This window comes from Mirounga leonina, unplaced genomic scaffold (assembly GCF_011800145.1).
Source record: "Mirounga leonina isolate KUSES-001 unplaced genomic scaffold, KU_Mleo_1.0 Mir_97, whole genome shotgun sequence".
Classification (NCBI taxonomy): Eukaryota; Metazoa; Chordata; class Mammalia; order Carnivora; family Phocidae; genus Mirounga; species Mirounga leonina.
In genome coordinates this window covers 2811640-2837192 of record NW_023270889.1, presented here as the reverse complement: position 1 = coordinate 2837192, position 25553 = coordinate 2811640, and the positions used below count along the sequence as shown (strand labels likewise).

Sequence of the window (25553 nt, the reverse complement as noted above, 5' to 3'; positions counted from 1 at the left end):
TTCTTCTACCTACTAATTTTGTCAAATGTAATTCTTGAAGATATTCTTGGCTATTTTTTGAGCAGGTGGCAAACGTGTAACTAATATTCTATGTCCTAAAAACCTACACAAGGAGATACTGTTTTGCATTTAGTGTCTACCTACCAGTCCTTGTGACTGATTACCGACTGCATTAAAGCAGTGGTTCTCAAAGTGTGTGCGCCAAACCAGCATAGAAGCCTCATCTGGGAATTTGCTCCCTGTTTGATTCTTTTTCCTCCCAGTCAGTAACCACAGCAAATGAGTTTTACCCAAGACACAATATATAAAGTAAAATTGTTAGTAATGTAGTTTTTAGTCTTCAACAAATTGGAATAACGAAACCAAGTCATGGCAACAACAAGGAAGGAGAATAGAGTGGGAATGACCAGGACTAACAAAAAAGCAAGGACATGGACTTCTTTCCTCTCACCTGTTATGCCATCAAGAGTAATTACCTTCTGCTTATTGTCATTGAAGCAGGTTTAACAATTTTTATAGTACATTTTGAAAATAATTTTCCTTCCCGTTTTTTCCCAAGATCATAGGTTGACCTTTTTTGTATTTATTCTCTTAGAATTTAGCTCCCTTTTTCCTGTAATCTAATACATAATATTTAATAGACTGTCAAAATGTCACTCATTAGGTACCACTACCTCTCATATTTTTCAGCTTTCAGTTCCTTAAGTTCAGTTTTTTTGAATATGTAAAATGAATGTAAGTTATGCATTGTTAATCTGTAAACTTAAAATTCTGTTACGTCTACTTAAAATGAAAGTCTTGCTTAAATGTTATTTAGCTGTGACTCCAATTCTGCTATAAATATATATATTTTTAAGCCCATTTACACACAAGCATATTAATATATATGTTAAATATACTCAACTCACAATATTGAAGCTACATCTTTTAAAAGGACTGTAAGCTAGCATGGCTAAATGGTCCTTAGGAGTCAGACATCTGAACCCTGTTCCTTTTATCACAGAGCACTTTTGAGAGGGTTTAACAGTTCCAGCTGCATAGCAGATGTTTTCCATACCCTTGGGAGGGTGAGATCCCTAAGAGAACTTAGGTCCCCTCCTTTTTAGCTCTCTAGAACAGTGTTTCTAAAACTTGTAATTTGTAAGCATCACCTGGATAACCTGCTAAAACAGATGTTCCACCTCTAATGTGATGCTGATACTGGTGGTCAGTGGATCAAGCTTGGAGTAGCATTGTTCTAGCACATTTATCCACTGTATTAATATATCTTGTACTTGTTTATTCAACACATTATTTCTTTATAGTGACTATTAAACATATACAGGCAACGAATAATAAGTTGAACATTATTTATGAAACAGTGCATTCATCGTAGGCAATGACGAGTCACTGAAGATCTTGATTGTGACAAATTTTTTTAGGTAGATCATTTTCATTTGGCAAAATGGTCAGGAAAGAAGAGAAAAATCTATTTTGAGTAACTGTGCAAGGTATGGGATATTGACCCTGAAATGCATGTGATGTATGTTCAACATTTCTTTAGTTATAACATATGTGACTTACTAGTGACTTTTTTCATTGAACACTTCTCTGCTAATCACTTGCATTTCCTCCACATTTATGTTATATATAGTTAATTTCAATCTCAGGATTCACAGATTGCTCATTCTCTTCCTCAGGATACTTCCCACCTCTTTTTTCCTCTTACTCATGAGAGGAAAAATTATGATAGTGATACAGTTGTATCAAGAAAATGAAGAACTGGAATATTGAATGTAAAGGTCTTGAAAGGGCACATAATTTTCTTTCATTTTCTATCAGTTTCTTCATTTAAATTCTCTTAATAAAGCTTTTTTTTTCCAGAATATTTTTTAGTCTTCTAGTGAATCATTTAAACTCTTCAAACTTTCATTTTCCTAAGAAACAAATTTTTTAGGACACCTAGGTGGCTCAGTCAATGAAGCACCTGCCTTCGGCTCAGGTCATGATCCCAGAGTCCTGGGATTGAGCCCCTCAGCAAGGAGCCTGCTTCTCCCTCTCCCTCTGCCACTCCCCCCTACTTGTGTTCTCTCACTCTCTCTCAAATAAATAAATAAATAAAATCTTAAAAAAAAAATTTCTTGGGGCGCCTGGGTGGCTCAGTCGTTAAGTATCCGCCTTCGGCTCAGGTCGTGGTCCCAGGGTCCTGGGATCGAGCCCCGCATCAGGCTCTCTGCTCAAGGAGTCTGCTTCTCCCTCTCCCACTCCCCCTGCTTGTGTTCCCTCCCTGGCTTTCTCTCTGTCAAATAAATAAAATCTTTAAAAAAGAAAAATTTCCTCATAAGAAGACTAAAGCTAAATGATAAGACTTTTTCTTTTAAAGATTTTATTTATTTGAGAGAGGGCACGAGATGGGGGAGGGTCAGAGGAAGAAGCAGACTCCCCACTGAGCAGAGAGCCCAACTCGGGACTTGATCCAGCAGGCATTCATCCTACTGAGCCGCTCAGGTGCCCCTAAATGATAAGACTCTTAAATCCAAAAACTTATAAGAACACTTCTCTGCTATAATAATAATATAATAATCATATTATTAAAAATAATCTATTTTTATTCAATTTTGTTCTACACTTCAAATATTTAACAATACTATTATTTTTACTTTTTTTCATTGCAAATAAACATTTCTAAACTACATCATGACGTTTTAAATTAAAATTTTGTTTTAAAACTCTTGGTTATGCTTTTTGCATTTAGGAAGCTCCTGTCAGGAAGACGAACTCTTTTTAAGATTAATCAATTTAGGGCGCCTGGGTGGCTCAGTTGGTCGGGCAACTGCCTTTGGCTCAGGTCCTGATCCTGGAGTTCTGGGATCGAGTCCCGCATTGGGCTCCCTGCTCAGCGGGGAATCTGCTTCTCCCTCTGACCCTCCCCCCTCTCATACTCTCTCTCTCTCATTCTCTCTCAAAAAAAAAAAAAAAAAAAGATTAATCAATTTACCATGCAGGAGTTAGGAGTATTATATCTCCAGCCCACACCTGAGTTTCTGCCTGTGTAATGAACATTTTCACTTAGATGACCTCCAAAGCTCCTCAGTCAAAATGTGACCAGATCTGCGTTCATTCCTATCTCCCTGAAATCTGCCCACTCCTCCTCCTCCTCTATTTTCTTTTCTTTCCTTTTTTTTTTTTAAGTAAGCTTTACACATAACATGGGGCTTGAACTCATGACCCTGAGATCAAGAGTTGCATGCTCTACCAACTGAACCAGCCAGGTGCCCCCCTCCTCCTCTACTTTCTACTTAAGTCTTTATTATCTGAATTCGTGAAGCGTTCCATATTTTTAAATGGATTTGTTAAAAAAAAAAAAATGAAATCTCAACTCCAAAATACGGGTATTTTTAAATTCTTCCCTCTCGTTCCAAATACAATCAGTCACCAATTTCTAAGCAAGACTGTTTTCTTAATATCCACCATTATCTGCTCAATTATTTTACTATTTTGGGTTTTTAGAGTTTAATGAGATTACTTCACTTAGATGCCTGCAGTAATGTCATAGTGGTCTTCCTGCCTCTCATTTGACCCTTTCTTTGTTCCTTTTCCACACTAAGGTCAAAGTGGTCTTTTTAAAATGTACACCTAAATATATTACACCCCCACCTTTTCCCTCAATAGAAATTCCAAATTCCTGGTTGGCATTAGGACTTTATTGCAGTTGACAAAAATAAAAATTTGACTAAGTTAGTTTAAGCAAAAGAAGAATTTATTATTAGCCTTCAAAACTAAGAAGTCTAACATGGAGCTACTTCCACATGGCTAGTCCCAGAGCCTGGATATCTTCAGGGCTTTCTTAGGTCATTTTGGCTCTTCTTTTCATGTTTATTCTCTGTGTCTGCAGACAGTTTGCTCCATACGTCCTGAGAGAATGCAATGTCAAGGCAGTGTCAAGTTACTTTATCTGTTCACTCTAACCCAAAGGTATAGTCAACAAGAGAAGTCCTAAGAAGGGTTCTGATTAACTCAGCTTGAATCATGAACTCAGTCTTGGGGTATGGTGGTATAGGATCATCACCCAAACCATACAGAACTGGAAAAAGTGCTTAAAGAATTGAATGCTAGGCACACTGCATTTCACATCAGTCCACTATATCTGTCACCCTTCCTTGCTTACCACTCACTTCCTTGTGCTGTAATGAAAACTATAAACCCATAGATCCAAGAAACATAATGAGCCCAGAGCAGGACAGATACAAAGTCACACCAAAGCACATCATAATCCAATTCTCAGCAAATAAAAAGTAGAAGGGAACTTCCTCAGCCTGATAAAAGACATTTATGAAAAATGTACAGCTAAAATCACATCTAATGATAGAAGACTAAACACTTTCTCCTTAAAGTTGGAAACAAAATATGGATGTTTCTTTTCAAAATTGTATTGGAGGTTCTGATCATTGTGATTTGGCAAACAAAAGAAATTTAAGACATACAAATTAGAAAAGCAGAAGTAAACGTGAGCTTATCCATGGGCAATTACCTATGCAGAAACTCCTATAGAATATAAGAAAATAGCACTAAGTAGGAAAAATTGCTAGAACTAATGTTAGTTTAGCAAGATCACAGGATGCAAGGTCAACCTACAAAATCAATTGCATTTCTAATTTTTTAGCAACAATCAAAAATGTTAAAATACTCCTTTAAAATAGTATTTAAAAAGCCATAAAATAAGAGGGGTGCCTGGCTAGCTCAGTTGAAAGACCGTGTGATTCTTGATCTCAGGGTCGTGAGTTTGAGTCCCACATTGGGTGTAGAGATCACTAAAAAAAAAAGTTAAAATTTATCAAAACTTAGTGACATACTTACAGATCGTACATGACACCATTTGTAGTCCAGATGTAAACAAAAAAATGCAGTATTAAATTGCCTAAAATTAACTGCAGTACATGTAATAATTTAGTAGCTCACCTGTTTCTATTGCAGCTCAAATGTTGGGAGTATCTGCTTAGAATGCCAAGTGATGCTAATCATGCAAGCAATTGTGTCTCCAGTAAATTGCATAATGCAGTAAAAAGAGCTCTCTCATGGTTCTTCTGCATTTCTTATCATATTTAGTGCTATCCCATAAACTTTGAATAACACTAGGGGACCAATACAAAGTGCCACTAGTGATGCTGAAAGAATGCTCAAGAAGCAAATTCATATTACAAGAAAAAGTTGAATTGCTTGGTATGTATCATAGCATGAGGTCTGCAACTGTGGTTACCCACCATTTCAAGATAATCCAGTGTAAAGACCATTGTAAAAAAAAAGTCACAAAGCAAACACTGCAGCTACACCAGCAGGCACGATAACCTTGCACTTTTTGCAAAATACATTTTTATCTTGTATTGAAGATGCAGCTTTTATGTGCATGCAGGATTGCCATAAGAAAGGCATAACTAGGGGCGCCTGGGTGGCTCAGTTGGTTACACATCTGCCTTCGGCTCTGGTTGTAATCTCGGGATTCTGGGATGAAGTCCTGCGTTGGGCTCCCTGCTCAGGGGAGAGTCAGCTTCTCCCTCTCCCTTCGCCCCTCCCCCTGCTCATTGGCTTGCTCACTCTCGAATGAAAATCTTAAAAAAAAAAAAGACATACCTGTAGACTAAAATGATTCAAGAAAAAGTGAAGTCATTAAATGATAACTTAGAGCAAAAGGAAGGCGAAGGATCTAACGCTGGAGAATTTAATGCCGGCAAAAGATGGTTTGATAATTTTAGAAAGTGATTTGGCTTAAAAAATACCAAGATAAGGGTGCCTAGCTGGCTCAGTTGGAAGAGCATGAGATCATGAGTTCAAGCCCCACGGGTGTAGAGATCGCTAAAGTAAAAATAAAACTTAAAAGATAATAGAAGCAGCTTCTGCCAACCAAGAGGAAGCTGAAAAGTTCCCAGATTATATTAAAATCAACGAGGAGAAAGGGTATCTGCCTAAAAGGCATTTAAAGCAGACAAAAGTTCTTTATTCTGGAAAAAATTCCACAAAGGACATTTATTAGTAAGGGGGAGGAGAGAGCACCAGGATTAAGATAGGAAAGGATAAGTTAAATTCACTGTTTTGTGCAAATGCAATCAGGTTTATGATCAGACTGCCCTTATCTATAAAATTGCTAATCCCTGAGCCTGGAAGGGAAAAGATAAACACTAACTGCCAGTATTTTATTGTACAACAAGAAAGTTTGGAAAACAAGAACGCTTTTCCTAGATTGGTTCCATTGATGCTTCGTCCCTGATGTCAGGAAGTACTTTGCTATAAGGGACTGCCTTTTTTTTTTTTTTTTAAGATTTTATTTATTTATTTGATAGAGAGATAGCGAGAGCAGGAACACAAGCAGGGGGAGTGGGAGAGGGAGAAGCAGGCTTCCTGCCGAGCTGGGAGCCCAATGTGGGACTCGATCCCAGGACCCTGGGATTACGACCTGAGCTGAAGGCAGACGCTTAATGACTGAGCCACCCAGGCGTCCCCGGGACTGCCTTTTAAAGTTCTTTTGAGGGGCGTCTGGGTGGCTCAGATGGTTAAGTGTCTGCCTTCAGCTCAGGTCATGATCTCCAGGTCCTGGGATCGGGCCCCATGTCGGGCTCCTGGCTCAGCGGGGCATCAGCTTCTCCCTCTGCCTCTCCCCTTGCTTGTGCTCTCTGTCTCTCTCTCTCTCAAATGAATAAATAAAATCTTTTAGGGGCGCCTGGGTGGCTCAGTTGGTTAAGTGACTGCCTTCGGCTCAGGTCATGATCCCAGGGTCCTGGGATCGAGTCCCACATCGGGCTCCCGGCTCAGCAGGAAGCCTGCTTCTCCCTCTCCCACTCCCCCTGCTTGTGTTCCTGCTCTCGCTGTCTCTGTCTCTGTCAAATAAATAAATAAAATCTTAAAAAAAAAATAAAATCTTTTAAATAAATAAATAAAGTTCTTTTGATACTGTACAATGTCCCTGGCAACCCAGAACTTTGTGAGTTCGACGCAGAAGGCATTGAAGTGGTCTACTTGTCCCTAAACACAACATCTCTAATTCAGTCTCTAGGTCAGGGGGTCATAAGGACCCCTAAGGCTTATTACACATGGTATTCTATGGAAAGAACTGTCAATGCTATGGAAGAGAACCCCGATAGAGAGAACATCATGAAAGTCTGAGGATCACACAATTGAAGATGTTATTGCTGTTATAGAAAAAGCGTTGTAAGCCATCAAGCCTGAAACAATAAATTCCTGCTGGAGAAAACTTCCAGATGTTGTGCCTGACTTCACAGGATTTAAGACAAAATCAAGAAAATATGAAAGAGATTGGATATGGCAAAAAAGGTGGGGGTGGGCGTTGAAAGTTTTCAAGATACGAATCCTGGAGAAATTCAAGAGCTAGTAGCTATCCCACCAAAGGAATTAACAGAAAACACCTTGATAGAGATGATTACTTCCAAACAAATGGCAGATGATGAAGACAGAAGAAGCAGTGCCAGACAAAATGTCTAACTGACATTAGACAATCAGGCAGAAGGGTTCTGGTTATTCGAGACTGCTTTTGATTTCTTTATGACATGGACCTTCTATGATATGGGCACTGAAACTAAAGCAAATTGTGGAAGAAAAATTGGTACCACATAGAATATTTTTAGAAAAATGAAAGAGCAAGAAGACAGAAATTATGATGTATTTCAATAAAGTTACACAGAATGTGCCTGCCTCCCCTCCACCTCCTCCACCTCTTTGCTTCTGCCATCCCTGTGTCTCTGTGCAAGACCGGCCCCTCCTCTTCCTCCTCCTCAGCCTACTCAACATGAAGACAATGAGGATGAAGACCTTTATGATACTCCATTTCCACTTAGTGAAGAGCATATAATCATCATGCTGTACAGTTAAGAAATTTATCTGTTGTGTATGTGTGTGTCTTCAAGTGAAAATCTAATAACTGTACAGTGAGAACTATGTTAAGTATTCACCGTGTAGAATATCGTGTACAAGATGTATATGGAAGTGGATAGCCTTTCCTTATATAGGCATTAGGTGAGTGATAGTTAATATAAAATTAATAATGTATTAATTTTCATACTGTTTTACAGCTTTATTTTCAAAGAATTACATTACCATAGAGTATGCCTCTGTCTCTCATAATTGGAGAAATGTGTATCTGCCAATCATAAAAAAGAAAACAGCTCAATAATTTGGTGAAGGTATTCCTAAAATGATTTTATATTGACAGATCAACTCTTCTGAATTATTTTTGGACTCAGATAATGCTATCTGTGTTTTTCAATACAATTTTATGGGCTAGGCAATCGGTCATGACCCTGCCTGTCCATGCCCTTGCAGGTCATGCCAAGAATGCATAGCCATGACTGCTCTTCATCCAGACCATTTTTGAGGGTTGTGTTTGCGGAGATAATGAGTTGGCCTACTTGCCACTGACTATAAACGTGAGAAATCTCCCAGCTCAACAGTCCTCTCCTGTAACACAACCCACTTAATCCTTCTAGCCACCTATATTGCCCGTGGGAGTTGGGAAGTATGGGGAACCTTGTGGACATTGTATTGACACTCCGGTTACTGCTTTTGCCTTGAGAAATAGTCTCTAACCCCAGGAGTCTCATGGTTTTTGGCAGTCTTCATGAAATAGTAACAAGAGTTTGTTAGTTTGCACAATGAGTAAAATCCCAAACTCTTCACAGACCCTGACAAATAACTTCTGACCACTAAGAATGTTGGTGATGAGGCATTTCTTTTCTTAAAGATTTATCTATTTTTTTTAAATATTTTATTTGTTTATTTGACAGAGAGAGACACAGCGAGAGAGGGAACACAAGCAGGGGGAGTGGGAGAGGGAGAAGCAGGCCTCCCGCAGAGCAGGAAGCCCGACATGGGACTCTATCCCAGGACCCTGGGATCATGACCTGAGCCGAAGGCAGATGCTTAACTGACTGAGCCACCCAAGCGTCCCTCTCTCTCTTTCAAATAAATAAATAAAATATTTTTTAAAAAAGAAATAAACAGTAGCTTAAAAAAAAAATAAATGGTAGCTTTCAATATAGGATATTTATTTTTTTAAATTAATTATCTATTTATTTAGGTAATCTCTGCACCCAGTGTGGGGCTCAAACTCATCACTCCAAAATCAAGAGTCACATGGTCTACTGACTGAGCCAGCCAGGCACCCCAATATATGATTTTTTAAGAACTGATTTTGAGGCACCTGGGTGTCTCAGTCAGTTGAGCATCCAATTCTCGATTTCAGCTCAGGTCATGATCTCTGGTCTGTGATTTCAGGCCCTGTGTCAGGCTCTGTGCTAGATGTGAAGCCTGCTTGGGATTCTCTCACTACCTCTCCCTCTGCATGCCCCCTCCAAACAAAACAACAAAACGAAACAAAACCCTGATTTTAATTGAAATAACATACAGAATAGCACACAAATCATAGGATAAGTTTTCTCAAAGTGAACACACTTTGTTACCACCCAGTCGAGATATAGAACCTAAAAGCATATATATTCTTTCCTATGTCCTATCTTGATAGCGGAGGAATTTGGGCCAGTCTTACTTTTTGACCTACTTTTTTTCCTCTACATGGGTTGTCTTTTTCCTTTGGATGGCTTTTCCGAAAGTAAAAATAACAACTCCAATTTCTCTTTAAACAGGAGGAGAATTTAGGACTTGAAATAAAGATTTATTTATTTATTTATTTGACAGAGAGAGAGAGATCACAAGTAGGCAGACAGGCGGAGGGAGAGGGAGAAGCAGGCTCCCTGCTGAGCACGGAACCCCCATCCGGGGGGTGGGGTGGGCGGGCATGGGGGACACTGATCCCAGGACGCTGGGATCATGACCTGAGCCAAAGGCAGACACTTAACTGACTGAGCCACCCAGGTACCCCAGGACTTGAAATTAAAAGGATGCATGTTACAACAGTACTGTTACACTCATCTAAAGATAAAGAACGAACAGCAGCTTGGTAAACTATCAAAGCATCCCAGCACAGTTCATCTGTCAGGTTACACAGTTGTTGTGGGTCTCTTTCTGAAGTGTAGCCTCAGGGACACCTGGGTGGCTCAGTTGTTAAGCGTCTGCCTTCAGCTCAGGTCATGAGCCCAGGGTCCTGGGATTGAGTCCCGCATCAGGCTCCTTGCTCACTGAGGAGCCTGCTTCTCCCTCTCTCACTCCCCCTGCTTGTGTTCCCTCTCTGGCTGTCTCTCCCTCTCTGTCAAATTAATAAATAAAAAACTTTAAAAAAAAAATGAACTATAGCCTCAGAAGAGAAATCAGAGGATGAGTCCCTATTACTGAGATGACATATGGATCCATAGTGCTTGCCATGAGAAATAGTCTTTTGTCTCTGACAACTCTAGCAACTCTAACGGATTGCATAATTCAGTTTAATAGTTCCTGTTGAACTGGAAGATGGTCAAAATGACTTCTGGATACTTCTTCATTGTCTGCCCAAGTACTTGATAAATTGACCCTCCAAATGACGAGCAATGGGAAGCATACTTAAAATATAAAATGGCCACATTTCAGGTGACAGGGAAAATCCATGATTAGCTATTGCTACTGCAATCTTGTAACTTACCTTGTCACAGTGATTAGCCTATAAATGACACTTAACTAAAGCCTAAACCAATCAATGCTTTTTTTTTTCTTTTTTAGGACAAGGGATTGACTCAAAGTGGATATGTGACTTAAATTGTTCCAATCAGAGTGAAGCACAGGTTGAAGAAATAGATCTTTTTTTTCAGGTTGGTGCAGTGTGACAGTGTAGGATCTGAGACATCTGTAGCCTTTTGCTACCATAGCAGAAATGATACTTTTAAATAATATTTTGGGAAAGGGATTCATCATAGCCAAGTTGACACAGTACAAAGCTATCATTACTACCCATTCATTGAATCAGTGACATTCACTTCTTTATATGGAAGATAGATATCGGGGCGCCTGGGTGGCTCAGTCAGTTAAGCATCTGCCTTTGGTTCAGGTCATGATCCCAGGGTGCTGCTATGGAGCCCCACGTCAGGCTCTCTGCTCAGCGTGGAGCCTGCTTCTCCTTCTCCCTCTGCCTGCCCCTCCCCTTGCTTGTGCTCTCTCTCTCTGTCAAATACATAAATAAAATCCTAAAAAAAAAAAAAAAGATAGATACCACCTAGTTTTTTCACAACAGGTTTGTTGCCAGAACACAGGTGTCATACAACTACTGCTAAACCTAAACCAAAATGGGAAAGGAAAAGACTCACATCAACATCATCGCCATTGGACATGTAGAGTCGGGCAAGTCTACCACTACCAGCATCTGATCTGCCAATGTGGTGGGATCGACAAAAGAACTATCGAAAAATCTGAGATGGAGGCTGCTGAGATGGGAAAGGCCTCCTTCAAGTATGCCTGGGTCTTGGCTAAACTGAAAGCTGACTGTGAACGTGGTATCACCCTTGATATCTCCCTGTGGAAATTTGAGGCCAGCAAGTACTATGTCCTGATGCCCCAGAACACAGAGACTTTCTCAAAAACATGATTACAGGCATATCTCAAGCTGACTGTGCTGTCCTGATTGTGGCTGCTTGTGTTGATGCATTTGAAGCAGGTATCTCTAAGAACGGGCATGCCCTTCTGGCTTACACACTGGGTGTAAAAAACGAATTGTTGGTGTTAACAAAATGGATTCCACTGAGCCACCCTACAGCCAGAAGAGATACAAGGAAATCATTAAGGAAGTCAGCACCTATATTAAGAAACTTGGCTTCGGGGCGCCTGGGTGGCTCAGTTGGTTAAGTGACTGCCTTCAGCTCAGGTCATGATCCTGGAGTCCCAGGATCGAGTCCCGCATCGGGCTCCCTGCTCGGCAGGGAGTCTGCTTCTCCCTCTGACCCTCCTCCCTCTCATGTGCTCTCTCTCATTCTCTCTCTCAAATAAATAAATAAAATCTTTAAAAAAAAAAAAAAAAAGAAACTTGGCTTCGACCCCAACACAACAGCATTTGTGCCAATTTCCGGTTGGAATGGTGACAACATGCTGGAACCAGGTGCTAACATGCCTTGGTTCAAGGGACGGAAAATCACCCGTAAAGATGGGAATGCCAGTGGAACCACACTGCTTGAAGCTCTGGATTGCAATTGCATTTTGTCACCTACTTGTCCAACTGAGAAGCCCTTGCATCTGCCTCTCCAGGATGTCTACAAAATTGGTGGTATTGGTACTGTCCCTGTGGGCCAAGTGGAGACTGGTGTTCTTAAACCTGGCATGGCGGTCGTCTTTGCTCCAGTCAATGTTACGACTGAAGTAAAGTCTGTTGAAATGAACCACGAAGATTTAAGTGAGGCTCTTCCTGGGGATAACTGGGCTTCAATGTCAAGAATGTATCTGTAAAACATGTTCATTGTGGCAACGTGGCTGGTGACAGCAAAAATGACCCACCCATGGAAGCAGCTGGCTTCATGGCTCAGAGGATTATCCTGAACCAGCCAGGTCAAATCAGTGCTGGATATGCACCTGTGCTGGACTGTGACCCAGCTCACATTGCTTGCAAGTTTGCTGAGGTGAAGGAGAAGATAGATCGTCGTTCTGGAAAAAAGCTGGAAGATGGTCCCAAGTTCTTGAAATCTGGTGATGCTGCCATTGTTGATATGTTTCCGGGCAAGCCTATGTATGTTAACAGCTTCTCTGACTATCCTTCTCTGGGTCATTTTGCTGTTCATGACATGAGACAGACAGTTAATGTGGGTGTCATCAAAGCAGTGGACAAGAAGGCAGCTGGAGCTGGTAAGGTTACCAAGTCTGCCCAGAAAGCTCAGAAAGCTAAATGAATATTATCCTCAATACCTGCCACCCCAGTCTTAATGAGTGGTGGAAGAATGGTCTCAGAACGGTTTGTGTCAATTGGCCATTTAGGTTTCATGTAAAAGACTGGTTAATGATAACAGTGCATTTGTAAAACCCTCAGAAGGAAAGGAGAATGTTTTGTGGACCACTTGATTTTTTTGTGTGTGTATTTAAGTTATTAGTTTTAAGTTATTCGTTTTTAAAATCAGTACTTTTTAATGGAAACAACTTGACCAAAAATCTGTCACAGAATTTTGAGACCCATTAAAACAAAAGTTTATTTATTTATTTATTTATTTATTTATTTATTTTTAAAGATTTTATTTATTTATTTGACAGAGAGAGAGAGACACAGTGAGAAAGGGAACACAAGCAGGGGGAGTGGGAGAGGGAGAAGCAGGCTTCCCGCCAAGCAAGAAGCCCGTTGTGTGGCTTGATCCCAGGACCCTGGGATCATGACCTGAGCTGAAGGCAGACACTTAATGACTGAGCCACCCAGGTGCCCCTAAAACAAAAGTTTAATGAGGGAAAAAAAAAAAAAGGAAGATAGATACCACCTAACAAAGTTTTCATTTTCAGTTTCAAGTCTCCAAGTAAAATTACTTGATTCTTGGGTGCCAAATTTGCTCTATTTGGCAGAATAATTACTTAATTCTCATAAGTAATTATTTACAATAATAAAAACTTGAACAATGCAATTGAACAAATGGTCAGGAAATATAAAGAGACAATTCATAAAAGGAAAACTACAAATGGAGAGTAAATATTTGAAAAATGTTCAATCTCACTAGAAATCAAAAATGCATATTAAGATAATGAGTTACCATTATCACCTATTTGACAAAGATTCAAATGAGGCCAATATGCAATGTTCATGATGCTGGAGGGCTGTGAATTAGTATTATGATTAAGAATGTCGATTTTGTAATATACATATCAGGCTCTATCTTGACTTCACATTTGAATCACCTGGGGAAATATTATTTTATTTTTTAAGTGTGATTTTTATTTTTTACATTTTTTTTTTTTAAGATTTTATTTATTTATTTGAGACAGAGAGAATGAGAGACAGAGAGCATGAGAGGGAGGAGGGTCAGAGGGAGAAGCAGACTCCCCGCCGAGCAGGGAGCCCGATGCGGGACTCGATCCAGGGACTCCAGGATCATGACCCGAGCCGAAGGCAGTCGCTTAACCAACTGAGCCACCCAGGCGCCCTTTTTTACATTTTAATTCCAGTAAAGACAGGGGAACTTCTAGAGATTTTATTTATTTGAGAGCGAGAAAGAGAGCACAAGCAGGGGGAGAGGCAGCGAGAGAGGGAGAAAAGCTCAAGCAGGCTCCACGCCCACAGCCAGCCTGACCCGAGACTCATCTCACTACGCTGAGATCATGACCTGAGCCAAATCAAGAGTCTACACTCAAAGGACTGAGCCACCTAGGCACTGCCAGACCTGGGGAACTTCTAAACGCAAGACAAACGTGGGTTCTATCCCGGATCAATCAAATCAGAATCTTCAGTAGTGGACCCCAAGTGCCAACATTTTTTTAAAAGCTCTCCAAGTAATTCTTTTTTTTTTTTTTTAAGATTTTATTTATTTATTTATTTGAGAGAGAGAGAGAGAGAGAGAGAGAAACAGCACGAGAGGGGAGAGGGTCAGAGAGAGAAGCAGACCCCCTGCTGAGCCGGGAGCCCGATGTGGGACTCAATCCCAGGACTCCAGGACCATGACCTGAGCCGAAGGCAGTCGCTTAACCAACTGAGCCACCCAGGCGCCCCTCTCCAAGTAATTCTAATATGCAGCCAGAATTGAGAAACACTAAGTCAAAAACTTTAACATATATATTGACTCATTGTTTCTGATATTAAAGAATAAAACCAGATTGTACACAAATGTTTATGTATGAGAACTTCGGTAATGTTATTATAGTGTAAATGGAGAATGAAGCAAATGCTCAATAAGGAAACATTGTAGAATACAAAACAAAATCTCCCAAACCAGGCCCATGACATCAACGTGTAAGAGAAGGGTGAGGAGGGAAACAAAGCATGCCACTGCCTAAGGCATTAAAATTTAAGTTACAGGAAAAAATGCTTTTTCAGGCTAGACAGAACTCTAGAGCTGGTTGTTGGTGACCCCTGTCCCCAATCAGTACGCTGGACTAGGGCTGGGGCAAAGGAAGCCCAAACTATCGTAAACTAACAAGTCACTAGGATGGCGAGTACAGACACGCTTTCCTTAGCGCTGTAGGTTGCACATCTGATCCGTGGAGTGCCTTGTGTGACCCTTTTATTTACGGGTCCTGGGAGGTCTCCACAAGGGAGGTGACATCCCGGGAGTTACACATTAGTCGGCTAGTAAACAGTTCCCGGAAAAGCGCCGCGCAGCTCCTGGGCACTCAAGAGGCCGGCGTCTGAAGCGCGCCGAAGGGATGAACCCCCGGCCGAAGCTGAGGAGACCGGGGCGGGGGGCGGGGGGCGGGCAGTGGGAGCCCGCGCGGGAGCCCGGTAGCGGGAGGCGGAAGCCTGCAGCCGAGAGCTCCGGGCGGCTTGGAAAACGAGGGGCGGGAACACGGAGCGGCAGCGGGAAGAGGAGGAAGGAGGGAGGAGCATCACGAGCTTCCCGCCCGCGCTCCCGGCCCGCGGCGAGCAGGCGCCTTGGCGGTGCCAGCGTCTTCTTCCCCGCCCTTCGCCGTCGCCACGGCGCCGGCTCGCGTCTGGTCTGGGCGGACGGCTGGGCCCTTGGTGGGCGCCCTTCGGCCTCCTCGCCACGCTTCGGGTTTCGCCCTCCGCCTCGCCGCGCCTTCCCCGCCTCGGACGGGCGGGGCCCCGGCCCAGGTAACTGCCCGCAGATTCCCGCCGCTCCCGGCCGCCGCCCCTCCCCGCACCGCGGGGCCCGCGTTCGCGGGCTCCTCGGTCGCTACTTCCACCCTCGCGTCGTGCGCGTCCGCGACCTCCCCCACCCCTCACTCCCCGCCTTCTGCCGCCGCACCCCGGGCCCTCGTCCTTCCCTCGCGCTCGGCCCTCCCCAGCCTCCCCGCGTCGCCCTCCCGCCGCCGCATCCTCGGGCTGACGGAGGCGCGGGAGCTCCGGGGGCCGGGTCGCCCTCCCGCCGGCGTGGGACGACCTCCGGTGCGCGCCAGCCCTCGGCCGGACCCTGGTCCTCCGGCCCCTGGCGGTCCAGGGGGGCGCCGCGGTGAGCACCCCACGGGGCGGAGGGCCGCCCTCCCTCCCAAGCCTACGCCGCAGGGTCGGGTAGAAGACCCCGGAGGGGTCCCTGGGGATGAGCCGGTGATTTGTGCGAGGTGGTCGTGGGGAAGCTTCTGTTCGACGTTCTTTAGTGTAAATTGAGCACTGAGGAATAGATGCGATTTCTTAGGCTCGTCTGTGGTGGAAAAAAACCAGAAGAACTTGAATTATTCTCTGGAAATTGCGTTCGCCAATAAGTTTTGAATAAAGGTACTTTTTTGGGGTAGACTTAACATTTTTCCTCCTCACATATTTTGTGTGATTGAGTTTATTGTTTTTTTAAATTTCTTTCTACCATTAACTAATTTTACTCGTTTCGTGATGTTTACTATGTTTTGTTACTAATTTTACTCGTTTCGTGATGTTTACAGTGTTTTGACTGCCAGTTCTCTGTGAGGCAGAAATAATCTTTGCCATAAAACAGGAGGTGAGAACATCTTTTCGGAGTTCTAAAAGATGAAAGACCATCATCAAATCCTGTAGGACTCTATCTTTACACCTTGAGCCATCTTTTTATCCTTTACATTTTAGTTGACCATACTTCTGAAATATTTTTTTATTATTTTAAAAGCTTTTATTTATTTTATTTATTTGAGAGAGAGAGAGAGCAAGAGCGGGGTTAGGTGCAGAGGCAGAGGGAGCGAGAGAAGCAGACTCCCAGCTGGGCAGGGAGCCAGATGTGGGGCTCCATCCCAGGACCCAGGGATCATGACCTCAGCCGAAGGCAGATGCTTAACCGATTGAGCCACCAAGGCGCCCCCTTCTGAAGTATTTTAAAGCAAATTCCTGGCATAAATACCTAAGTATATACTGTATCTCTCATATCTAGGAGAGGTAAGAACCCTTAAAAAAAAAAAAAAAAAAAACCAAACCCAAACCCATTATAGAATTACCACATACCACCAAATATAACATTAATTCCTCAATGTCATCTAATACCCTGTCATATTCAATTTTCATCTTTTTTGAATTTGAAATTCAGGTTTATGGAAAAATTGCAAAAATAACACTAAAGAACTCCTATACTGTTACCCAGTTTGCCTACTTGTTTACGTTTTGCCCATGCTTTTTCCTTCTCTTTATACATGTCACACACACGTTTTTTTCTGAACTATTTGAGAGTCGATTGCATACATCATCCCTCTTTCTGCCTTGCTATTCAAGTAGTACAATATGTATTTCCTAAGAGCAATGATACTCTTTTATGTAAACAAGTACATTTATCAAATTCATGAAGTTTAACATTGATATGTTACTTTTATCTGTGCTATAGTTTGTATTTCCGGTTATGTCAAGTGTCACAATAATATCCTTTACAACGAATTGTCTTTTCTAGTACAAGATACAGTCCAGGATATTTCATTTCGTTTAGTTGTCTTATATTGTTAATCTTCTTTAGCTTCGACTAGTTCTTGAGCCTTTGTTTCTCAGGATATTGATTTTTTTTTTTTTAAGATTTTATTTATTTATTTGAGACAGAGAGAATGAGAGAGAGAGAGCACATGAGAGGGGGGAGGGCCAGAGGGAGAAGCAGGCTCCCTGCCAAGCAGGGAGCCCGATGCGGGACTCGATCCCGGGACTCCAGGATCATGACCTGAGCCGAAGGCAGTCGCTTAACCAACTGAGCCACCCAGGCACCCAGGATATTGATTTTTTTTAAGGACTAATAGCCCATTTATATCAAAGTCTTCAATATGAATTGGTTTCCTCATGAATAGAGTTAGGTTTGAATTTTTTGGTTGGAATACTATATAAATAATGTTATGTCTTTTTCAAATTATCACAATCAGAGGAGCATGATGTCTCCCTCATATAAGTTGTTAATCCATTTTCTCCACTACCATTTTTTTTTCCTGTTCACCGTTATTTTTTCCTTTTTTGCAAATTAAGTACAGTTGACCTTTAAAGCACGTGGGGGTTAGGGGTGCAAACCCCCAATCCCTTGCAGTTGAAAATCTGACTCCGGAAAAACTGAACTACTAATAGCCTACAGTTGGCCATGCCTTACTGTTAACACAAATATTTAACACATATTTTGTATGTTGTATATATTATATGCTGTATTATAGTAAGCTAGAAAAAAGAAAATGGCAATATAGTAAGCTAGAAAAAAGAAAATGGCATTCATAAAATCATAAGAGAAAATACACTTACAGTACTATACCATATTTATTGAAAAAAAATCTGTGTATAAGTGGATCCTCATAGTTCAAACCTGTGTTGTGCAAGGGTCAGCTGCAGTTGTGGGGAAATACCTCCAGATTATGTAAATATCCTGTGCCTTATCAGAATCCTCCCTCTCCCTCTGCCTCGTTTAGCATCTGTTGATGGTTCCTGAATCAAAATGGTGATTTTCCACATCTATCCACATCTTTTCCTGGATCAGTTTTTACTATGATAGTTGTAAAATGATTTTCCACATCGATCCTCAAACCAGTGTGGCCTCATTTATTCTTTATTTAATAGATTGTAACCTGTTGCTCATCTTCTTTATTTTGATGCTAAGAGTGTCTCAAATTTGACCTGTGGGATTTGGCCCATCTATCTTGGTCCTTTTTCTTTCTTTGAAGATTTTATTTATTTATTTATTTGAGAGAGAGAGCGCGCGCGCGCATATGTGCTCGCAAGGTGGGGATAAAGGGGGGGGAGTGGGGGGGGAAAGAATCCCAAGCAGACTCTGTCCTCACAGCATGGAGCCCTAGGTGTGGCTTGATCCCATAACCCTGAGACTATGACCTAAGCTGAAACCAAGAGTCGGATGCTTAACCGACTGAGCCACCCAGGTACCCCTTGGTCCTGTTTCTTTTTGACATGCCCCCATTATATGTTTGCTTCTTTACTTTGGAACAAGATGTTCCAGGGCCATCTGTTTCCTTCACTATCTCTGCCCTGAAATCAGCTGTTTTTTCAAGGAGCCCTGGTTTCTCTTACTGAGGAATGGTACCTAGAAACCAAAATCTGGGGGTGCCTGGGTGGCTCAGTTGCTTAAGCATCTGACTTCGGCTCAGGTCATGATCTTGGGGTCCTGGGATCAAGCCCCACGTCCTGCTCTGTGTTCAGCAGGGAATCTATTTCTCCCTTTCCCTCTGCCCCTACCCCGCTTGTGCTTTCTCTCTCTCAAATGAGTGGGTAGAATCTTAAAAAAAAAAAAAGAAAGAAAAGAACCCAAAATCTGGGTGCTAGGTTTGCTCATTGCTACTAGAGTGTCACTGCTTCTATAGGCCCTTTTATTTTTTTTATTTTTATTTTTTAAAAGATTTTATTTATTTATTTGACAGAGATAGAGACTGCAAGAGAGGGAATACAAGCAGGGGGAGTGGGAGAGGGAGAAGCAGGCTTCCTGCTGCGCAGGGAGCCTGATGCGGGGCTGGATTCCAGGACCCCGGGGTCATGACGTGAGCGGAAGGCAGATGCTTAACGACTGAGCCACCCAGGCACCCCTGTATAAGCCCTTTTAGAAGACAGAGCTAGAAATCATGAGTTTTTATACTGATTATCTCTAGTTCTTTTTTTTTTTTTTTTTTTAAGATTTTATTTATTTATTTGAGAGAGAGAGAATGAGGGAGAACACATGAGAGGGGATAGGGTCAGAGGGCAAAGCAGACTCCCTGCCGGGGAGCGGGATGCGGGACTCGATCCAGGGACACCAGGATCATGACCTGAGCCGAACGCAGTCGCTTAACCAACTGAGCCACCCAGGCGCCCAATTATCTCTAGTTCTTATCCAGCCCCTTAGGGCTCTTCTTTACCTTTCCCCATTCTTTAATTGTTTTCCATTTCTTCTACAGTGAAAGTACTGGCTCCCATCAACAGATATATATATGCATTTCCTCAGTCCCACCATACACAAAAAATAGCTTCATAATTTCTATACTCCTACCCCTAGGAAAAACAGACCTACTAAGAAGAATTTGAGATTTGTTTCTAGTTCTTTTTATCTTCAGTTTGAGTCAAAATACTGTATTTAAAAGTTACTTGAATTAATCCTTTTTCTTTTCATTGTGGTTATTTTACTCATTTGAAATATAGTCGGATTTGCTTCTCTTTGTATTAGGTTTTATGTCCCCCCCATTCTTGTTTATTAATGTAATTCTAAAAGTCAAAACTATATAGAAAGTTGTATTAAGTATCCCTCTCTCCCTTGCTTTTCCACTTTGCCATCCCCACACCATGGTAGTTAACCTATTTTGTTCATTTGTTTTATTTTCCTGTTTCTTTCTGCAAAATTAAATGATGCATATGTTATTTTCATCTCCTTACATACAAAGTAGCATACTAGGTATACTTTTTTTTTTAAATTCTTATGTTAATCCCCATACGTTACATCATTAGTTCTAGATGAAGTGTTCCATGATTCGTTGTTTGTGCATAACACCCAGTGCTCCATGCAGAATGTGCCCTCCTCAATACCCACCACCAGGCTAACCCATCTTCCCACCCCCCTCCCCTCTAGAACCCTCAGTTTGTTTTTCAGAGTCCATCGTCTCTCATGGTTCGTCCACCCCTCCAATTTCCCCTGCTTCATTCTTCCCCTCCCGCTACCTTCTTCTTCTTCTTTTTTTTTTCTTAACATATATTGCATTATTTGTTTCAGAGGTACAGATCTGAGATTCAACAGTCTTGCAAAATTCACAGTGCTTACCAGAGCACATATCCTCCCCAGTGTCTATCACCCAGTCACCCCATCCCTCCCACCCCACCCCCCACTCCAGCAACCCTCAGTTTGTTTCCTGCGATTAAGAATTCCTCATATCAGTGAGATCATATGATACATGTCTTTCTCTGTTTGACTTATTTCACTCAACATAATACCCGCCAGTTCCATCCACGTCGTTGCAAATGGCAAGATCTCATTCCTTTTGATGGCTGCATAATATTCCATTGTATATATATACCACATCTTCTTTATCCATTCATCTGTCAATGGACATCTTGGCTCTTTCCACAGTTTGGCTATTGTGGACATTGCTGCTATAAACATCGGGGTGCACGTACCCCTTCGGATCCCTACTTTTGTATCTTTGGGGTAAATACCCAGTAGTGCAATTGCTGGATCATATGGTAGCTCTATTTTCAACTTTTTGAGGAACCTCCATACAGTTTTCCAGAGTGGCTGCACCAGCTTGCATTCCCACCAACAGTGTAGGAGGGTTCCCCTTTCTCCGCATCCCCGCCAACATCTGTCGTTTCCTGACTTGTTAATTTTAGCCATTCTGACTGGTGGGAGGTGGTATCTCATTGAGGTTTTGATTTGGATTTCCCTGATGCCGAGCGATATTGAGCACTTCTTCATGTGTCTGTTGGCCATTTGGATGTCTTCTTTGGAAAAATGTCTGTTCATGTCTTCTGCCCATTTCTTGATTGGATTCTTTGTTCTTTGGGTGTTGAGTTTGATGAGTTCTTTATAGATTTTGGATACTAGCCCTTTATCTGATATGTCATTTGCAAATATCTTCTCCCATTCTGTCAGTTGTCTTTTGGTTTTGTTGACTGTTTCCTTTGCTGTGCAAAAGCTTTTTATCTTGATGAAGTCCCAATAGTTCATTTTTGCTCTTGCTTCCCTTGCCTTTGGCGATGTTTCTAGGAAGAAGTTGCTTCTGCTGAGGTCAAAGAGGTTGCTGCCTGTGTTCTCCTTTAGGATTTTGATGGACTCCTGTCTCACATTGAGGTCTTTCAACCACTTGGAGTCTATTTTTGTGTGTGGTGTAAGGAAATGGTCCAGTTTCATTCTTCTGCATGTGGCTATCCAATTTTCCCAACACCATTTGTTGAAGAGACTGTCTTTTTTCCATTGGACATTCTTTCCTGCTTTGTCGAAGATTAGTTGACCATAGAGTTGAGGGTCTTTTTTTTTAAAGTAGACTCCACACCCAAAGTATGGCTCAAACTCAAGTTCATACATGCTTGCTGTACCAACTGCGCCAGGCAGACACCCGTATATATGCACTTTTTCACTTTACTTTTCTCTTTTTTTTAAAGAGTGAAGCTTGTTTTATTTATTAAAATATTTATTTGTCAGTGAGCAAGGAGCCAGATGTGGGACTCGATCCCAGGACTTCGGGATCATGACCTGAGCCAAAGGAGATGGTTAAGGACTGAGCCACCCAACCATCCCTGCACTTTACTTTTTTCCATTAACAATATATTTTAGGGGGCACCTGGGTGGCTCAGTTGGTTAAGCGACTGCCTTAGGCTCAGGTCATGATCCTGGAGTCCCAGGATTGAGTCCCACATCGGGCTCCCTGCTCAGTGGGGAGTCTGCTTCTCCCTCTGACCCTTCCCCCTCTCACGTGCGTGCGCGCATGCTCTCTCTCTCTCATTCTCTCTCAAATAAATAAAAATCTTAAAAAAAAACCCAAAAAACAAAAAAAACAATATATTTTAGAAATCACAGTTCATAGAGATCTTCCTTTTTTTTGAGATCTTCCTTATTTTTGGCAGCTGCTGAATACCTATTTCTAACTGGTTTATTTAAATTAAGGTCCAAAAAAGATCTTCACATATTGCTTTTGGTTATTATGTCTCTTAATACTCCCCTCCTTATGTATATGCATATCTATATCTATATAATAATATCCAGTTTCTCCCCCTTGCCCCCCTTTAAAAAAGATTTTATTTATTTATTTATTTTAGAGAGAACACATGTGAGTGGGGAGAGGGGCAGAAGGAGAGTGAGAGAAAGAGAGAATCTCAAGCAGGCTCCCCACTGAGTGTGGATCCCAGCTTGGGGCTCTATCTCACAACCCTGAGATCATTGAACAGCGCTGAAATCAAGAGTCAGACGTTTGGGGCGCCTGGGTGGCTTAGTCGGTTAAGTGCCTAACTCTTGATTTCGGCTCAGGTCATGATCCCAGGGTCCTGGGATTGAGCCCTGCATCGGGCTCCCTGCTCAGCGAAAGCCTGCTTCTCCCTCTCCCACTCCTGCTTGTGTTCCCTCTCTCGCTGTGTCTTTCTCTGTCAAATAAATAAATAAAATCTTAAAAAAAAAAAAAGTCAGATGTTTAACTGACTGAGCCACCCAGGTGCCCCTCTCCCCCTTCCCTTTAAAATACCATTTGTTTGTTGAAGAAACTGTATCATTTATCCTATAACATTTTTTACATTCTGAATTTGGTTGATTTTATTCTCCTTTGTGTATTCAATATGTTCCTTTATTTTCTTTACTTCTTGTCAATTGGTGTTTAGAGTCAGATACAGATTAAGGTTCAGTTTTAAATTTTTTATCTTTTTAAGAATATTCCAGTCGTGCCTTTGTGTGTGCCTTTGTGTCTGCCTTTGGCTCAGGTCGTGATCTTGGGGTCCTAGGATTGAGGGGAATTAGTGGGGAGTCTACTTCTCCCTCTCTTTCTACCCCTCCCCACCCACTGCTCATGCACACTCTCTTTCAAATAAAATCTTAAAAAAAAAAAAATTTCATAGATAGTTCTGTGTACTTCCCATCTACATAGCAACATATCAGGAGGAATATAATGTCTTTTTCTCATAGTTAGTAATTTTAAGATTGTAGGTCATGTCAGTACATCTAATAAAGTTCTCCATCTACTTTCACCTAATAGTCTTAGCAACCACTGACACTGTTGACTAGATCTGTTATTTCATTAGGAACTGCAAATGATGCTTTTCTAATGAAATCATTCCTCTTGCATTTGGCTAGCTTTTCTTTAAAAAGATTTAATTAATTAATTAATTAATTAAAGATTTTATTTATTTACTCGACAGAGAGAGAGCACAAGTAGGCAGAACGGCAGGCAGAGGGAGAGGGAGAAGCAGGCTTCCTGCTGAGCTGGGAGCCAGACGTGGGGCTCGATCCTAGGACCCTGGGATCATGACCCAAGCCGAAGGCAGCCGCTTAACTGACTGAGCCACCCAGGCGCCCCTATTTATTTATTTTAGAGAGAGTGTGTGTGCACAAGCGGGGGAGGAGCAGAGAGGGGGAGGAAGAGACTCGAAAGCAGGCTCCCTGGTGAGTGCAGAGCCCCAAATCGGGGCTCCATCCCATGACCCTGAGATCATGACCTAAGCCGAAATCAAGAGTTAGGCGCTTAACCAACTGAGCCACCCAGGCACCCCTGGTTAGCTCTTTTTAAAGAATTTCTTGGGCGCCTGGGTGGCTCAGTTGGTTAAGCAACTGCCTTCGGCTCAGGTCATGATCCTGGAGTCCCAGGATCGAGTCCCGCATCGGGCTCCCTGCTCAGCAGGGAGTCTGCTTCTCCCTCTGACCCTCCCCCGTCTCATGTGCTTTCTCTCTCTCTCAAATAAATAAAGTCTTAAAAAAAAAATAATTTATTTGATTTCTTTTTATTTATAATTTTATTTATATTTAAAGTTTATAAAAATGGTGTGTCAGGAACTCGTCATTTAGATTATTAGGGTTCTAAGCAATTGAAAAACAATGTTACAGTATAAAATATGAGGATGGCTAGCATCTTAATAGGTCCTCTTTGCTATACTTGAATAGTTTTTTTTTTAAGCTTATTTTATAAAAAAATTCAGCTACTTTCTTTTTAAAGATGACATTAATGATACCAAATAAATTCAACTTTATTGGATTTCATAAACTAGAATTAGGAATATAGAATTTTTTAAAAAGGAAAGAATAAGGCTATGATTGAATATAAACCAATGGCCAAATTACATATGATTTCTCAATTTTTTTTTTTTTTAAGATTTTATTTATTTATTTGACAGAGAGAGACACAGCGAGAGAGGGAACACAAGCAGGGGGAGTGGGAAAGGGAGAGAAGCAGGCTTCCCGTGGAGCAGGGAGCCTGATGCGGAACTTGATCCCAGGACCCTGGGATCATGACCTGAGCCGAAGACAGACGCTTAACGACTGAGCCACCCAGGCGCCCCATGATTTCTCAATTTTAAAAATTAAGAAAATTAATTTGGAACAGTCAGAAACTTATAGGAAAATTACATATATAGTACAAGGAACTATTTTTCATGAATCATTTGAGAGTGAGTGACAAACTGATGTTCTCTTACCTCTGAATATTTTAGTGTGTATTTTCTGCAAACAAGGAAATTACCTACATATGTGGAAGACACCCATCAAAATCAGAAAATTAACATTCATACATTATAACCATATCATCCTTAGTTTCTATTCAAGTTTTTCCAGTTGCCAATATTGTCCTTTATCATGAAAAGATAAAATTTACAATTACTCATTGCAACTCAGTTATCAGGTTTTCCACTTGACCAGTTTCTTGATCTTTTTCCCAACTTCCATAACCTTGAAACTTTTGAAGATTTCAGATCAATTATTTTGTAGGATGTCCCTCAATTTGGGTTTGCCTGATACATCCTTGTGATTAGATTCAGGTTATGTATCTTTAGCTCATGTGTGACAGAGACATTTTTCTCATTTTATGTATTAGGTGACATATGATCTCCAGTTGTCCCATTTCTGATAATTTTCATTTTGATCACTGGATTACATGGAGTCTGCCTGGCTTCTTCATTATAAAGTTACTCTTTTCTTTTTTGCAATTAATGAGTACTTTAT

General features: G+C 41.5%; 1 protein-coding gene and 1 pseudogene across 1 annotated transcript in view; both read left to right on the top strand.

Moving 5' to 3' along the window:
• The first annotated feature begins 11305 nt into the window (after positions 1–11305).
• Positions 11306–12794, top strand: LOC118006462 (annotated as a pseudogene).
• A 2728-nt stretch (positions 12795–15522) lies between these two features.
• LOC118006533 (ciliogenesis and planar polarity effector 1-like) overlaps positions 15523–25553 on the top strand; it is a 145687-nt gene continuing 135656 nt past the window's right edge. Inside the window, exons 1-2 of the mRNA XM_034999214.1 lie at positions 15523–15631; positions 16414–16521. The gene's annotated coding sequence lies outside the window, so the exon portion shown is untranslated. The remainder of the gene's footprint in view (positions 15632–16413; positions 16522–25553) is intronic.